Source organism: Elephas maximus, chromosome 7 (genome assembly GCF_024166365.1).
Source record: "Elephas maximus indicus isolate mEleMax1 chromosome 7, mEleMax1 primary haplotype, whole genome shotgun sequence".
NCBI classification, from domain to species: domain Eukaryota; kingdom Metazoa; phylum Chordata; class Mammalia; order Proboscidea; family Elephantidae; genus Elephas; species Elephas maximus.
Genome location: NC_064825.1, coordinates 111745951 through 111764090, shown reverse-complemented (window position 1 = coordinate 111764090; position 18140 = coordinate 111745951). Strand labels below are relative to the sequence as shown.

Here is an 18140-nt window from a genome sequence, read left to right as displayed (position 1 = left end):
TTTTATGAGAATAGTCTTTGGAAATGTGGACAATTCTCCAAAGATTAGAGACTGAAAGGTCACCGACAATTTGAAAATTTCAATCTTTTTAAATATATTTTCCAAAAACTGAAGCCTTGTTTAAAATACACAATCAAAACTAAGCATTGTAAGCAACTGTTTTACTATTCAAATTGTGATATGCCACATTGCAATTTGTAGCCTCAAAATAATGGAATAAATTCCAAAATAAGGATAATAAAGATGATTACCTGCACATCAATTCTGGATGCCCTTAGTTTTAAGTACTGAAGAAAATATCCTGGTCACACATCTCCCCCTGAGTTACGGTTTACTAACAATTCACTAGCATTTAAATCGTAAATAAAACGTAAGATTAAAAGCCAATGATTTAAGCAAATCTAGGACGATTCTTTGAAAATGTCTTCTGAATTACTTTCCTTGCATTTAAAGGAGGAAAATGGTACTCTTTTGCAAGGTAACTGAAGAATTAGTTATCCCTGTAACTACCCTGGATTCACAGAGGAGTGTGTATTCATGCCAGAAGAAAGTGGTCTAGGATTTTAAATACTGATACAACTCCCTGACATCTGCTCAAACTCAAAAGTAAACGGTGCATTTTGAAATATCTGCTAAAGCTCTGGCATATATATATATATATGTATATCTCCTAGAAGTCATCTCTTTTATGCCTATACCTGACAAAATCTGCTCTGGAAGAGCCAAATGTAAACTAAGAAGAGAACATGAGAATTTCTTTTTCGACTATGAAAAATATAATTGTTTGCCCAAATGCATTACTTAAGTGATCCTTACCAAATAACACTAACCAGTTGCCCAAGGTTATATTCTTCACCCTCCTGGGAATTTTCATTTTTTTACAAAGTTTATTTCAGGCTCTAAATTTACTTTCCAGTTTTGCAAGACCCAGGCTCTGGACACCGTTTCTCTAGAGGTCAGTACTGTTATCGAGACCAAGAGAGGCTCAGGAACTTCTGCCAGCTCTGGCTAATCCCTCCCCTGAAGAGCAGGAGGGAAACTTGTGTAGACCTTTGGGAGCACTGGCTTTGCATTGGAGGAAGTCTCTATTTCTGGAGAGAGGGAGGACAAAGAAAATCAAAGCAAGAGAGGAAGTGATACAGAATCCCAACAGAACTCATGAAAAAAAGCAGTAGAGATGCATAAGAATCAGTTAGCAATTAAGTCAGTGGCCTGATGCCCCACTTTCCCCTGGACAACTAACCATCCTCAATAGCAGTGAACTATCATTGTTGAAATGGAGAGCTGGTTTGCAGAAAAGAAAAGAAAAGAAAACAAGCAAAATGAATTACAATTCACAGAAATCTCCTGCTCCTATTGGTAGGTGGAACAGGACTCACATTCTTTTTCAAAGATTTTGGAGAGTTAAAAAAAGTCTTGAACAGAAGAGAGAGAGTTCTATTTTGATTACTATCAGACACTTTCCCCTAAGTAGTTGCAATTGTGCAATGTGTATAGACTTAGAGTCATCTGTACTGATAAACAGTTGGAGTCCCCTTTATGAACAGATAGAACGATATATCTATGCATCACATGTAGCACGTGAAGTCATATAAGACTTCAGAAAAATCAATATTTTATAATATCTCATCTAGAGCAGATAAATTATCTTGAGGAAAATAATCACAATCATATTCACAAATATTTTTGGAAGCTAATTATATGCCAGTCCCTGTATTAAGCATTTTAAATGCAGCTCTGATTTAAATCCTTAAAAAAGACACTTTCATGAGAATTATTCCCTCTATTAATCAGGCAGAAAAAAAAAAAAAAAAAGAGAAGGCTTCTAGAAAACAAATAACTTGCTCAAGATCACAGGCTTTGTTTTATAATTAATAACAATATTTGGTGTTTGCAACCTATGTAGGTATAAAATGTATGAAAACAATGCATAAAGTCAGGATAGGGAGAAATGAAAGTACACTATTGTAAAGTTATTATACCATATATGAAGTATAAAATAACTTAAAGGTAGCTGTGGTATGCTAAAGTTGCCTACTATAAACTCTAAAACAACCACTAAACTGTCAAAAAAATTATAGCTAACAAACCAAGAATATAAAAAGCACTCATAAAAACACTCAATTGATCCAAGAGAAGGAAGAGGAAGAAGAAAGGGGAATAAACAGGTAAGATAAATATGAAAAAACCATCAAGATGATAGACATAAACTCAACCATATCAGTAACCACATTCAATTGGAATTGTCTAAGCACTCCAATTAAAAGACAGAGATTACTAGTTAGGATACAAAAAAACACAATACAACAAAATGCTGCATATAGAAAATGGACTTTATAAAAATACAATTAGGTTAGAAGTAAAGGGATGAAAAAATATATAATGCTAACATCAGGGGAAAGAAAGATAGGGGTTAACACCAGGGGAAGGAAAGATAGAGAGTAAATGTAATTATCAGACAAAGAAAATTTCAGAACAAAGACTATTACTCTCATGGATTGAATCATGTCCCCCAAAAATGTGTATCAACTTAACTAGGCTATGATTCCCAATATTGTGTGGTTGTCCACCATTGTGAGATCTGAAGTGATTTTCCTATGTGATTTAAATCCTTACCTCTATGATGTTAAGGCAGGATTAGAGGCAGGTATGTTAATGAGGCCGGACACAATCTACAGGATTAGGTTGTTTCTTGAGTCAAACTTGGAACCCTGATGGCTCAGTGGTTAAGACCTCAGCTGCTAACCAAAAGGTCAGCAGTTCAAATCCACCAGCCACTCCTTGAAAACCCTATGGGAGAGTTTTACCCTGTCATAGGGTTGCTATGAGTTGTAATTGACTCAAAGTCAATGAGTTTGGTTTTTCAGGGTTTGAGTCAATCTCTTTTGAGATATCAAAGAGAGAAGTGGAACCTCATACTACTAAGAAAGAAGCACTGGGAGTGATATGTGCCCCTTGAATCTGGGCTTCCTGCACTGAGAAGCTCCTAAACCAGGGGAAGATCAATGACAAGGTCCTTCCCCCAGAACCAAAAAAGAAAGACTTCCCTGGGAGCTGGTGCCCTGAATTCAGACTTCTGGTCTCCTAACACACAGAAATCAAATTGACTACATCTGTGGAAAGACACGACAGAAAAGCTCAATATCAGCAGTCAGAACAAGGCCAGGAGCCAACTGTGGGAACAGACCATCAATTGTTCATATGCAAGTTCAAGCTGAAACTGAAGAAAATCAGAGCAAGTCCACAAGAGCCAAAATATGACCTTGAGTATATCCCACCTGAATTTGGAGACCATCTGAAGAATAGATTTGACGCATTGAACACTGGTGACCTAAGATCGGACGAGTTGTTGAATGACATCAGGGACATCACACATGAAGAAAGCAAGAGGTCATTGAAAAGACAGGAAAGAAAGAAAAGACCAAGATGGATGTCAGAGGAGACTCTGAAACTTGCTCTTGAACGTCAAGCAGCTAAAGCAAAAGAAAGAATTCATGAAGTAAAAGAACTCAACATAAGATTTCAAAGGGTGGCTCAAGAAGACAAAGTAAAGTATTCTAATGACATGTGCAAAGAGCTGGAGATGGAAAACCAAAAGGGAAGAACACGCTTGGCTTTTCTCAAGCTGAAAGAACTGAAGAAAAAATTCAAGGCTCGAGTTGCCATAGTGAAGGACTTCATGGGGAAAATATTAACTGATGCAGGAAGCATCAAAAGAAGATGGAAGGAATACAGAGTCATTATACCAAAAAGAATTAGTCAATTTCCAACCATTTCAAGAGGCAGCATAAGATCAGGAACAGATGGTACTGAAGGAAGAAGTCCAAACTGCTCTGAAGGCATTGGTGAAAAACGAGACTCCAGGAATTGATGGAATATCAATTGAGATGTTTCAACAAACAGATGCAGTGCTGGAGGTGCTCACTCGTCTATGCCAAGAAACATGGAAGACAGCTTCCTGGCCAACTGACTAGAAGAAATCCATATTTATGCCTATTCCCAAGAAAGGTGGTCCAGCCAAATGTGGAAATTATAGAACAATATCATTAATATCACACACAAGCAAAGTTTTGCTAAAGATCATTCAAAAACAGCTGCAGCAGTATATTGATAGGGAACTGCCAGAAATTCAGGCCAGTTTCAGAAGAGGACATGGAACCAGGAAGATCACTGCTGATGTCAGATGGATCCTGGCTGAAAGCAGAGAATACCAGAAGGATGTTTACCTGTGTTTTATTGACTATGCAAAGGCATTTGACTGTGTGGATCATAACAAATTATGGATAACATTGCGAAGAATGGGAATTCCAGAACACTTAATTGTGCTCGTGAGGAACCTTTACATAGACAAAGAGGCAGTTGTTTGGACAGAAAAAAGGGGATACTGATTGGTTTAAAGTCAGGAAAGGTATGCGCCAGGGTTGTAATCTTTCAACATACCTATTCATCTGTATGCTGAACAAATAATATGAGAAGCTGGACTATATGAAGAAGAACGGGTCATCAGGGTTGGAGGAAGACTCATTAACAACTTGCATTATGCAGATGACACAACCTTGCTTGCTGAAAGTGAAAAGGACTTGAAGCACTTACTAATGAAGATCAAAGACCACAGCCTTCAGTATGGATTGCACCTCCACATAAAGAAAACAAAAATCCTCACAACTGGACGAATGAGCAACATCATGATAAATGGAGAAAACATTGAAGTTGTCAAGGATTTCATTTTACTTGGGTCCACAATCAACAGCCATGGAAGGAGCAGTCAAGAAATCAAAAGACACATTGCATTTGGTAAATCTGCTTCAAAGGACCTCTTTAAAGTGTTGAAGAGCAAAGATGTCACCTTGAAGACTTAGGTGGGCCTAACCCAAGCCATGTAATTTCAGTCATATCATATGCATGTGAAAGCTGGACAATGAATAAGGAAGACTGAGGAAGAATTGACACCTTTGAATTGTGGTGTTGACGAAGAATATTGACTATACCATGGACTGCAAAAAGAGTGAACAAACCTGCCTTGGAAGAAGTACAACCAGAATGCTTGTTAGGAGCAAGATTGGCAAGACTGGGTCTTAGATACTTTGGACACATTGTCAGGAGGCATCAGTCCCTGGAGAAGGACATCATGCTTGGCCAAGTACAGGGTCAGTGGGAAAGAGAAAGACCCTCAAGGAGGTAGATTGACACAGTGGCTGAAACAATGAGCTCAAGCATGACAACAATTGTAAGGATGGTGTAGGATTGGGCAATGTTTTGTTCTGTTGTGCATAGGATCACTATGAGTAGGAACCAATTCGACAGAATCTAGCAAAAACAGCCTCCTAAACTGTGAGAGAATAAATTTCTGTTTGTTAAAGCCATCCACTTGTGACATTTGTTATAGTAGCACTGGAAAACTTAGACAATTATCAAAGATAAAGGATTTTACTTCATAAAGATTAAGGGTCAATTAATCAAGGGGACATTACAACCCAAACGTTTATGATGCTAATAACAGTGCTACAAAATACTTGATGAACAATTTATAGAATCTCAAAGAGAAATTGTCAAATCCACAGCTACAGTTAACTATTTCAATATCTGTCTGTCAACAGCTAGTAGAAAAAGTAGACAGATAATAATCAATGATGTAGCTTCCGTTATTGTTGTTAGGTGCCACTGAGTCATTTTCCACTCATAGCAATCCCACGTGTTACAGAGTGAATCGCCCCATAGAGTTATCTAGTACGTAATCTTTGCAGAAGTAGATCACCAGGTCTTTCTCCCATGGAGGAGTTGGGTGGGTTCAAACCTCCAAACTTTCAGTTAGCAGCTGAGCACTTAACTCTTTGTGCCACCTGGGATCCTTAAGGATGTGGTAGATTTGAGCAAAACTATCAATTGAATTGAATTAAATGATTTATAAAACATTTTACTCAAACTTAGCAGAATACACATCTTCTCAATTTCACTCAGAATATTTACCAAGAAACGTCATATTCTAGGCTATGAAAATGTTGCAATTAATTTCTGAAAATCCTAGTCTTCCAAGTGTGTTCTTTGACCACAAAGGAATTAAATTAGAAATATCAGAGAAATTGTAGAAAATCCTCAAATATCTAGCAATTATATAAAATACTTCTAAAGAACTAGACATGCCAAGAAAAATAAAAAAGGAAATTAGCATGTATTTGAATATTAATTAAAATAAAAACACATATGTAAGAATGGTGGGATACTGGTAAAGCAGTATTTAGAGGAAATTTGCAGCACCATTACATATATTAGAAAAAAAGAAAGGCCTTATATGATCATTAAAGTTGTGTGTCAACGTGGCTGGGCCATAAGTCTCAGAGGTTTAGCAGTTATGATGTAGTTTGGCAGTTATATGAGGATGTGATCACTTCCATGATGAGATTTGATATAATGTGATCGCCTCCATGATGGGATCTGCTTTGAGCAGCCAATCAGTTGAAAGTGAGTTTCCTCCCGGGTGTGGCCTGCATCTAATATAGGTAGACTCTCTGGTAAGGCTACAGGGCTCTTGCTCACTCTGGATACTGCAGTTGGCTCCTGTTCTTTTGACTTCTGGTTCTTGGGACTTGAGCTAGGAGCTTACTTGCACTATTGCTTGCTGATCTTGGTATTCACCAGTATTCTCAGCCTGTGAACAAGAGCCCTGCTCTCTGAACTCAAAATAGATCAAAGAACAAAATATAAAATCTAAAATGATAAAGATGATGGAAAAAAAATAAGGACGATGCTAGGATCCCTAATACATGGCATAAACAGTATATAAAACATGACTAACGATGCACAAATACCAGAAGAGAAATGGGAGCCCCTAAAAATCAAACACCTATACTCATCCAAAGACTTCACCAAAAGAGTGAAAAGGTTACCTACAGATTGGGAAAAAGTTTTTAGCTATGACATCTCCAATCAGCCTCTGATTTCTAAAATCTGCTTGATACTGCAAAAAATCAACAACAAAAAGGCAAATAACCCAATTAAAAAATGGGTAATGTATATAAACAGGCACTTCACTAAAGAAGACATTGAGGTGGCTAACAGATACATGAGGAAATGCTCACGATCATTAGTCATTAGAGAAATGCAAATTAAAACTACAGTAAGTTTCCATCTCACTCCAACGATGCTGGCATCAATCCAAAAAGCACAAAATAATAAATGTTGGAGAGGTTGTGGAGAGTCTGGAACACATATAGACTGCTGATGGGAATGTAAAATAGTTTAAACAGAGAAGAAAGTATTCTTCAATGGTTATGAGAGTGGGGAGGTGGGGAGGGAAAGAGGTATTCACTAATTAGATAGCTGAAAAGAACTATTTTAGATGAAGGGAAAGACAACACACAGTACAGGAGAGGTCAGCACAACTAGACTAAACTAAAAGCAAAGAAGTTTCCTGAATAAACTGAATGCTTTGAAGGCCAGCATAGCAGGAGCAAGGGTTTGGGGACCATGGTTTCAGGGGACATCTAGGTCAATTGGCATAATAAAACCTATTAAGAAAACATTCTGCATTCCACTTTGGAGAGTTGTATCTGGGGTCTTTGCAAGCAACCACATAAGATGCACCAATTGGTCTCAACCCACCTGTACCAAAGGAGAATGAAGAATATCAAGGACACAAGGTAATTCGAGCCCAAGAAACAGAAAGGGCTGCATAAACCGGAGACTACATCAGCCTGAGACCAGAAGAACTAGATGGTGCTGGCTACAACAGATGACTGCCCTGACAGGGAACACAACAGAGAACCCCTGAGAGAACAGGAGAGCAGTGGGATGCAGACCTCAAATTCTCATAAAAAGACCAGACTTAATGGTCTGACTGAGACTAGAAGGACTCTGGAGTTCATGGTCCCCTGACCTTCTATTAGCCCAAGACAAGAACCATTCCCAAATGCAACTCTTCAGAGATTGGACTGGACTATAGGATAGAAAATTATACTGGCGAGGTGTGAGCTTCTAGGATCAAGAAGACACATGAGACTATGTGGGCAGCTCCTGTCTGGAGGGGAGATGAGAAGGCAGAGGGGATCAGAAGCTAGCTGAATGAACACAAAAATAGAGGGTGGAGAGGACTTGCTGTCTCATTAGAGGGAGAACGACTAGGAATATAGAGGGAGAATGACTAGGAATATATAGCAAAGGTGTATATAAATTTTTATATGAGAGACTGACTTGATTTGTAAACTTTCACTTAAAGCACAACCATTAAAAAAAAATTGCTCAACATCATTAGTAATTATGAAAATGCATTTTAAAGCTACAATGAGATACAAGTTCACATGTTTTAAAATTGCTAAAAGTAGTAAGATTGACTGGGGTGATGTTTTTACAAATGTATTCCCATGCCAAAACTTAGCAAATTGTATACTTTAAATATGCACGGTTTACTGTACTTCAATTATGCTTCAACAAAGGTGTTAAAATATTTTAGGACTCAGGACGAGTAACCAGAAAAAGAACTAGAAACAGTGGACCCCTCCCCAAGGCTGGGATTCAAACTTTACTGGAGAATGTGTAGCATCAATGCAGAAACTGTCAGACTTGTTAAGCAAGCAGGAGCAGTGCCTCCAGATTGCATAAAGGCCCAGGCTGGTACAGGGGATGCCCAGATGGAGCGAAGAGAGTCAGCTCACCAGCAGGGCTGTGCATGGATTGGGGTATGCAATGTCCCTTTGGGGAAGGACATGGGGAAACAACCACTTGGGTTCAGATGGCAGATGAGAAGGAATAAATGATCAGATGTAGGCGGGGCACTGGCTGCCATGTTGTGGGCAGGGAGACACAAGGACAGGTGTGCAAGATATCTACATTGGGAAGGTTGCAGCTTGCTACACAATTGCATGCCCTGAGCAGAGCCCCACTGGCAGTGGTGCAACAGGAGCAAAAAGAGTACAAAACAGAAGCACCAGAGCCAGGAAGAGAGACCCTTCCTCCTCCAATGTACCCTTGTGTCATCTACTGACAAGGTCAATATCAGTGTTTAAGGGGCTCCGCCCATTACCACAGAGTAGGTAATGTAAAGACAGATTATGCTGAGATGAGATAACTTGACAACTGATTCCCAAACAGAGCTCAATAGTGAAAATACATTTTTAAGAGCTCCTCATTTCTTGGAGCCCTGGTTGCTCAGTGGTTGACAGCTTGGCTACTAACCAAAAGATTGGCGTTTCGATTCCACCAGCCAATTCTTGGAAACACTATGGGGTAGTTCTATTCTCTCCAATAGGGTCATTACGTTTTCTGCATTGCCACAGAGTATGTCAGCTGTTTTTCTCCCAATCTGACATTTACATGTGAGTGATGAATAAAATTATTTTATTTTTTACCATTGACTACTCCATATGATATGCTACCACTGTTTTAGCCCAGAATCTTCTAGATGCCAATAAACCTAACCCATCTACGACTCACAAGTCATTGTAAATTACTGAAGTTGTCACTTGACTCAAAATCCTTCAGCTCAATGTTTCTGACATTTATGAACATTTATAAAATGAGTAAGTTGGGGTTATTGATCTGGCAGCTAATAGAACTGATTCCATGTTCACATTTATTCCTTTTTTTTTCTCTAATTTGAGAACAAATCAAGTGTGTCTTTATTCTGACACCACACATTTCTCAAGGCTTTTTCATGTATTTCTCAGTGAATAGGTTAAAGGATTAAGCGTAAAACAAATGATGGTTTAAAATAAAGCAAATACTTGATTTGCAGGGAAAGTGGTAAGAGGTGTAAACTAAGCAAAGACTGAAGGGCCAGAAAATAAGACCACCACAGTGACATGAGACCCACAAGTAGATACAGCTTGGGGTCTTCCCTCAGCTGAGTGATTTCTTAAGGTAAATAACATAAGACCCAAATAAGAGAACAAAGACTACTAAGGCAATCACTCCTGAACTGGCAACCACAAAAACACCAGTGAAGTAGATATAAGCACAGGCAACTTCCATTAAAGTGAAAATGTCACAGTTGTTGTTGTTGTTAGGTGCCATCAAGCCAATTCTGACTCAGAGTGACCCCATGCACAACAGAAGGAAATGCTACCTAATCCTGCACCATCCTCATGAGCCTTTGTTATCCATGAGCCTATTGTTGCAGCCACTGAATCATTCATCTCCTTGAGGGTCTTCCCCTTTTTCTATGACCCTCTACTTTATGAAGTATGATGCCTTTCTCCAGGGAATGGTCCCTCCTGATAACATGTACAAGTTATGTGAGTTGAAGTCCCAGCATCCATGTTTCTAAGGAAGATTCTGGCTGTACTTCTGTGACAGATTTGTTTGTTCTTTTGGCAGTTCATTGTATATTCAATATTCTTTGCCAGTGCTATAATACAAAGGCATCAATTCTTCCTCAGTCTTTCTTATTCATTGCTCAATTTTTGCACACATACGAGGCAACTGAAAACACCATGGCTTGGGTCAGGCGCACTTTAGTCTTAAAGTGACGTCTTTGCTTTTTAACACTTTAAAGAGGTCTTTTGCAGCAATGTTGTCCAACGCAATGCGTCTTTTGATTTCTTGACTGCTGCTTCCATGGGTGTTGATTGTGGATCCAAGTAAAATGAAACTCTTGACAACTTCAATCTTTTCTCCATTTATCAAGATGTTGGTTATTGGTCAAATTGTAGGGATTTCTGTTTTCTTTATGTTGAAGTGTAATCCATACTGAAGGCTGTAGTTCTTGATCTTCATTAGTAAGTGCTTCAAGTCCTTTTCATTTTCATCAAGCAAGGTTGTGTCATTTCCATTACGAAGGTTGTTAATGAGTTTTCCTCCCATCTTGATGCCCTCTTCTCCTTCATATGTCCAGCTTCTTGGATTATGTGCTCAGCATACAGATTGAATAAGTATGGGGAAAGATAAAACCCTGATGCACATCTTTTGCAACTTTAAATCACAGTTTCACCTTGTTCTATTTGAACAAATGCTTCTTGATCTATATTCAGGTTCCTCAAGAGCACAATTAAGTGTTCTGGAATTGCCATTCTTCAAAACGGTTTCCATAATTTGTTACTATCCAAACAGTTGAATGCCTTTGCATAGTCAATAAAACACAGGTAAACATCCTTGGAAACTCTATGGGGCAGTTCTACTCTGTCCTATAGGGTTGGTATGGGTTGGAATCGACTCCACGGCAGTGGGCAAGTGGGTAAACATCTTTCTGATATTCTCTGCTTTCAGCCAGGAACTGTCTTACCTCAGCAGTGATATCCCTCCTTCTACATCCTCTTCTAAAACTGGCTTGAATTTCTGGCAGTTTCCTGTCAATGTACTGTTGCAACAACTTTTGAATGATCTTCCACAAAATTTTACTTGTGCATGATATTAATGATATTGTTCAATAATATCCACATTCAGTTGGATCACCATTCTTTGGAATAGGTGTAAATATGAATCTCTTCCAGCATGTTGTCCAGGTAGCTGTCTTCCAATTTTCTGGTTATAGATGAGTGAGTGCTTGTTGAAACATCTCAGTTGATATTCTGTCGGTTCCTGAAGCCTTATTTTTTGCCAGTGTTTTCAATGCAGCTTGGACTTCTTCCTTCAGTATCATTGGTTCTTGATCATATGTTAAGTCCTGAAATGGCTGAACTTTAACCAATTTTTTTTTTTTTTTTGATCAGTCACTCTGTATTCCTTCCATCTTCTTTTGATACTTCCTGCATTGTTCAGTATTTCCCCAATGAACTCTTCAACAATTGCAACTTGAAGCTTGGTTTTTTTCTTCAGTTCTTTCAGCTTGAGAAATGCTGAGTGTGTCCTTCTCTTTTAGTTTCCTAACTCCAAATCTCTGAAGGTTTCATTATAATACCTCGTCTTTTAGAGATTCTCTTTGAAATCTTCCGTTCAGCTCTTCTATGTCATCATTTCTTCCATTGGCTTTAGCTACTGGGCTTTCAAGAGCAAGCAGGAGAGTCTCTTCTGACAACCACTTTGGTCTTTTCTTTCTTTCCTGTCTTTTTAATGACTTCTTATTTTCTTGATGTTTGATGTCCTTGATGTCCTTCCACAACTCATCTGATCTTTGGTCATTAGTGTTCAATGTTTCAAATGTATTTTTGAGCTGGTCTCTAAATTCAGGTGAGATATATGCAAGGCTGTACATTGGCTCTGGTGGACTTATTCTAATTGTCTTGAGCTTTAACTTGAACTTGCATATGAGCATATAGATCACAGTAGTAATGATTAATTTCATTGGGGCCACGGAAAGGCAACTAGGGTTCATAAAAAATTGGGAAGGAGTGGAAAGCCCCAAAAGCCCAACTAGCCAAGATTAGGAGACTGCATGTTGCCCTGTTCGTGACAATCATGTAGTGGAGAGGTTTGTAGATAGTAATACACAGATCAAATGCTATGGTTCTAAGAATGACAATTTCAATCATTCCAAAGAAATGCATGGAAAAGACCTGTAACATGCAGCTACCATAGAAGGTGGTTTTTTCCCCACTAGCAGGTCACCAATGAGTTTGGTTGTTGCATAGGAGGTAGAGTGGATGTCCATGGAGGATAAGTGGCTAAGGTACATTGGTTGAGGAAAAAAAAAAAAGGTCACTGCATCAAATGAATACAGAGATCAGAAGGTTTCCTACCAATGGAGCAAAATAGCAGAATAAGTGGAAAACAAAGCAAAACATTTCTGCGGTTTTAGGTGAAGGGAAAGTCAACACACAATACAGGGGAAGTCAGAACAACTAGACTAAACCAAAACCTGAACCAAAACCAAACACTTTGAGGGACAGAGTAGTAGGGGCGGGGGTCTAGGGATCATGGTTTCAGGGAATATCTAGGTCAATTGGTATAACAATATGTATTAAGAAAATGCTCTGTATCCCACTTTGGAGAGTGACATCTGGGGGCTTAAAAACTAGCAAGTGGTCATCTGAGATGCATTAATTGGTTTCAGCCCACCTGGAGCAAAGCAGAATGAAGAACACCAAAGACACAAGGAAAATAAGAGCCCAAGAGACAGAAAGGGCCACGTAAACCGGAGACTTCATCAGCCTGAGACCAGAAGAACTAGATGGTGCCCAGCTACCACAAATGACTGCCTTGACAGAGAATACACCAGAGAATCCCTGATGGATCAGGAGAAGAGTGGTATGCAGGCTTCAAATTCTAGTCAAAAGACCAGATTTAGTGGTCTGACTGAGACTAGAGGGACCCCAGAAGACATGGCCCCTGGACTCTCTGTTAGCCCAAAACTAAATTCATTACTGAAGCCAACTCTTCAGACAAAGATTATAGGGCTATAAGACATAAAATGATACTGGTGAGGAAAGTGCTTCTTAGCTCAAGTAGACACATGAGACTAAGTGGACAGCTCCCGTCCAGAAGCAAGATGAGAAGGCAGAGGGGGACACATTGAATGGACACAGAAAATACAGGGTGAGAGGAGGATCATGCTGTCACATTATAGTGGGAGCAACTAGGGTAACATAACAATGTGTGTATAAGTTTTTGTATGAGAAACTGACTTGAATTGTAAACTTTCACTTAAAGCACAATTAAAAAAAAGAGAAAAAAATTGTGTTTTGGTTATAAGAAAGTCCTATGAGAATGAATTCTGAAATATCCCTCTGACTTTCCATATATTGAGTTTGTTGTATGTTATACACAGAATTGAGTGTCTGAAAGAAAAGTGAACAAATATTTGGATGAAAGCATTTACAGCATGACCACAATCACATAAAATCCATCACCAAAGTATAAAACTAATTCATAATTTTCATTACACTAAATAAATATGTAACAAAACATTTTCTGCTTCAACATTTTTTGTGTGTATAATTCAGTGATACTAAACCTGGTGAACACGTGGATATTATACACAGAGCTACTGTGAACATTATAGTACAAGTCTTTTTGTGAACATATTATTTTTCTTGAATAAAGAGCCCTGGTGGTGCAGTGGTTAGGCACTTGGTTGCTAATGGAAAGGTTGGCGATTTGAACTCACCAGCTGTTCTGTGGAATAAAGATGTGGCCATCTGCTTCTGTAATGATTATAGCCTTGAAAAACCTATAGGGCAGTTCTACTCTACGGGGTCTCTATGAGTTGGAATTGACTCGACGGAAATTGGCATGCTAAGCATAAGGCACTCTGGTGGTGCAAACAGTTAAGCATCTTAAAGTAAAAAAAAAAAACCCGTTGCCATGCAGTTGATTCTGAATGCTATCCACCCTGTAGGACATAGCAGAGCTGCCTTATAGAGTTTCGAAGGAGCATCTGGTGGATTTGAACTGCTGACTTTTTGGTTAGCAGCCATAGCTCTCAGCTACTGCACCACTGCTAACCAAAAGGTTGGTGGTTTAACCTACACAGCAACTGCATGGGAGAATGATCTGCTGATCTGCTTCCGTAACACTCAGAGCCAGGGAAACCCTATGCAGCAGTTCTACTCTGCCGCACGGGGTTGCTATAAGTTCAAAACAACGCAGTGGTACACAAAAACAACAAGGTAAGTGTCTTAGTCATCCAGTTCTTCTATAACAGATGCCACTACTGGTAGTCTTTAACAAACATAAATTTATTCTTTCACAGTTTAGAAAGATAGATGTCCAAATGTCAGGAACCACCTCTTTGTAGGCTCTAGAGGAAGGTCCTTATTATCAATCTTCACTTTGTCTAGGAACTTCTCAGTGCAGGGACTACAAGTACAAAGAACACACTCTGCTCCCAGAACTTCCTTCTTGGTGCAAAATTCCCTCTCCTCTCTGCTGGCTTCTTTTATATCTCAAAAGAGATTGACTCAAAATATAACCTAACCCTGTAGAATGAGACCTGCCTTATTAACATAATTGCCTCTAATCCTACCTCATTGACATCATAGAGGTTAGGATTTATAACACATAAGATAATCACCTTTGATCACAAAATGGTGGACAGCCACGCAATACTGGGAATCATGGCCTAATCAAGTTGATACGCATGTTGGGGAGACCCAATTCAATCCATAACAATAATCCAGTGTTAAAATTTATAATAGACAACCAGAATCTACTGCAACAGGGTGAACATTGTGACCATAAGATCAACAAATAGGGTTCTTATTTTATAGAGGTGAGAATAAACAAGGCTGGAAAAAACCAGGGTGGAGAAATGGGATAAAAGTGTGCTGCAATGGAATAGTAAGACAAAAGACTTTATGCTAAGAAGAACTTATTTTTAGGATGGGCTCTTAACAAGGGACTGTATGCTGGTGCAGGTTGATCGTAGGACAAAATTCAGGGAACTGAGGAAAGGAAAGGTGCTTAGCTAAAGTTTGGTTAGCAGGCATTTTATTCCAGTTGATCAGTGGGACAAGCTGTTCAAGTAATCATTTATGAAGCAAAGAATGGGAATATGGAGGGAGTGTGTCTAGCCTTGCCATAAGTAAACAAGGGGCACCCTTGAGTTGTATTTAAGTAATATGGTTTGTTTGGCAGTTTTCCAGAGCACAAAACTGTGTTGGGGAAGAGGGGTAACTGTGGCTGTTTTCCAGAATCACAGGAATCACTTCATATTTAATATTGTCAATGACATTTCCATTTTCTGTTAAATATTTGGGCTTCCTCATGCATTAAATGTCAACTTTGCGACACTAGTGTAGAACCTAGATCTCTTAATGTCCCTTAAAGCAAAAAGAAGTGAGAACTAGGAAACTAGTGATATTTTACTAAACTTATTTTTAAAATAGTCTCTGACAAGAGGATTTTTTGGTATTGATAAGTTTTGTGTGACTAAAGAATTAAAAGCAACATTAAAATGAAATGGACTTTTTTTTTTAATGGTAGAGATGTGTTACATTTTAATACACGGAAATGGATGAATATCAAAGTTCAAGACATAACCCATGGCATACACGGCCAAGGTGGTGCTGTTGATCTGCTCTGCCCACTGTGGCCACCACAATTCTGCTGGCAATTCTAACTTGGGAATCTACACAGCCTTTCTATTACAGCAGCTCGAATAGCACGTTCCTGCTGCAATCATGGACTCTTCTTACCCTCACTAACTGGAGACGAGTTTCCTGGGCATTTTCTGACAGCCAATGGTTAATTTACGAATATAATCCATCTTTAAATAAAATAATATTTATTTATTTATTTATTTTTAAATAAAATAATATACTACTACTTGACTTTAAGTAAGTTTCTACTTTTCTGCTTTTCAGTTTCAGAAAATATGTACTATCTCCAGTTTATTTTTAATTGATCTTGACAATATGCATTATCTCACTCTCCTAACTTTCAGAGTTTCAGTGTTCTGTAGCTGAGCTTCTGCACACCAGCCACACTGAATAAATAACTGAATAGCGCAAGATCCATTGTAATACTAAATTAAAAAATCACGCCATCATCTTAATAACACACATACACACACACACACAAAAAGACAAAAAAAAATTAGGAAATCAGTACATAACAAAGGAAGGCATTGATTAAAAAAGATGGAATTTTTCAAAGACAAACTAGTGATAAAATGGAATGGACTTTCTCAATATCTGACCACACTAAGTTCCCTTCCCTTGGAGATGTTTAAAGGAAGCTGGACACCTAATTGGAAATGAATTACAGAGAGAATGAAAGATCATAGAGAATCAGTTGTACTTTATTTATGGATGCTCACAAGTTTGATGGCTGTGATTTCATAAATACCTGTTTATCCAAACAAATTTCAGAATTCAGAATTGTGATGTACACTTCAAGGTCAGCAATGTCAGAGCTGAGCTCTCAGGAAAAGATTGAGTCAGGCTGATGACATTTTGGTCTGTAATTATCTGACTTACTGTGGCACTGTATCTAGTTCCAACACAAAAGTTGATGCTAGGCATTCATCTTGCTTATAAACTGGAAAAAAAAAAAAAAGTAACCCACAACCTTATATATGATTGCATATTATTCCCACAATAATCACACACTGTCATATTTGATACCTGTACAAATTCAGTCAGATTATTATTGAATGATCAAGTCCCCAATTCATCATTCGCTTTGTGCAGTAATTTTGATGCTCCACAACTTTTTCATGGCATTTTTCACTTCTGCATTTCTTAGTGTGTAGATAAGTGGGTTGAGAAAGGGTGTACCAATGGTATAAAATACTGTCACCATCTTGTCCATGGGGAAAGTGGTTGATGGACGTATATATATGAATATACACGGAACAAAGAATAGGACAACTACAATGATGTGGGAGGTGCAGGTGGAAAGGGCTTTTTTCCTCCCTTATGAACTGTGGTTTCTGAGAGAATACAAAATGACAATGTATGAGATCACCAGAATGAAGAAACTGATTGGGCAAGTGGCCCCACTATTGAACACCACCAGTAGGTTGTTGACATAAGTGTCCATGCAAGCAAGTTTTAACAAGGGCTGTAAATCACAGCAATAATGATCAATCAAATTGTTTCCACAGGGCAGTATCCAGACCAGGACATTTTGAGTTACAGAATGTATAAAAGCCCCTATGCAGGCAAGGATAATCAAGAGGGTGCAGACTTCTCGTCTCATGATGGTCGGGTAATGTAAGGGATTACAGATGGCCAAATAGTGATCAACAGCCATGAGGACGAGGACAAAGATCTCCATGCAGCCAAATATATGCAGCTCAAAGACTTGCATCATGCACTCATTAAGGGATATGATTTTCTTTGCAAAGAGAGCATCCACAATTAGTCTTAGGGCTGTGGAAGTTGAAAAGCAGGTATCAGCAATGGACAAATAAAATAGGAAGAAGTACATGGGACTCCCATGAGACCGGCTAAACTTGATGGTCACAATAATGAGCAAATTCCCCACCACAGTTCCCATGTAGAAAATGAAGAAGATTATGAACACCATTTTCTGCCTCAGAGGATCCTGCGTCAATCCTAACAGTATGAACTCAGTTACACTCTTGTTTGGCTTCATTGTTTCAGTAGATGTGGGGAAAGTAGAGGTTAAAAATAGTTATTCTGCAAGGAAGAAAGCAATCATTTTAGAAAATGAATACTGCATTTGGAGTTTGAATACCTAAGCTTGATCAAGAAAATGCCACTTAAGAATGGGTAATCACTTATTTTTCCAAATATTTATTTTTCATAAATATACATAAAAAATAATTTGTAACAATCTATTTCTGTATTGCACATGATAGTGTAATA

At 38.5% G+C, this 18140-nt stretch overlaps 1 pseudogene; it reads right to left on the bottom strand.

The window, feature by feature from the left end:
- Positions 1–16980: 16980 nt before the first annotated feature.
- Positions 16981–17907, bottom strand: LOC126079864 (olfactory receptor 4C11-like; annotated as a pseudogene).
- Between the last annotated feature and the right edge of the window lie 233 nt (positions 17908–18140).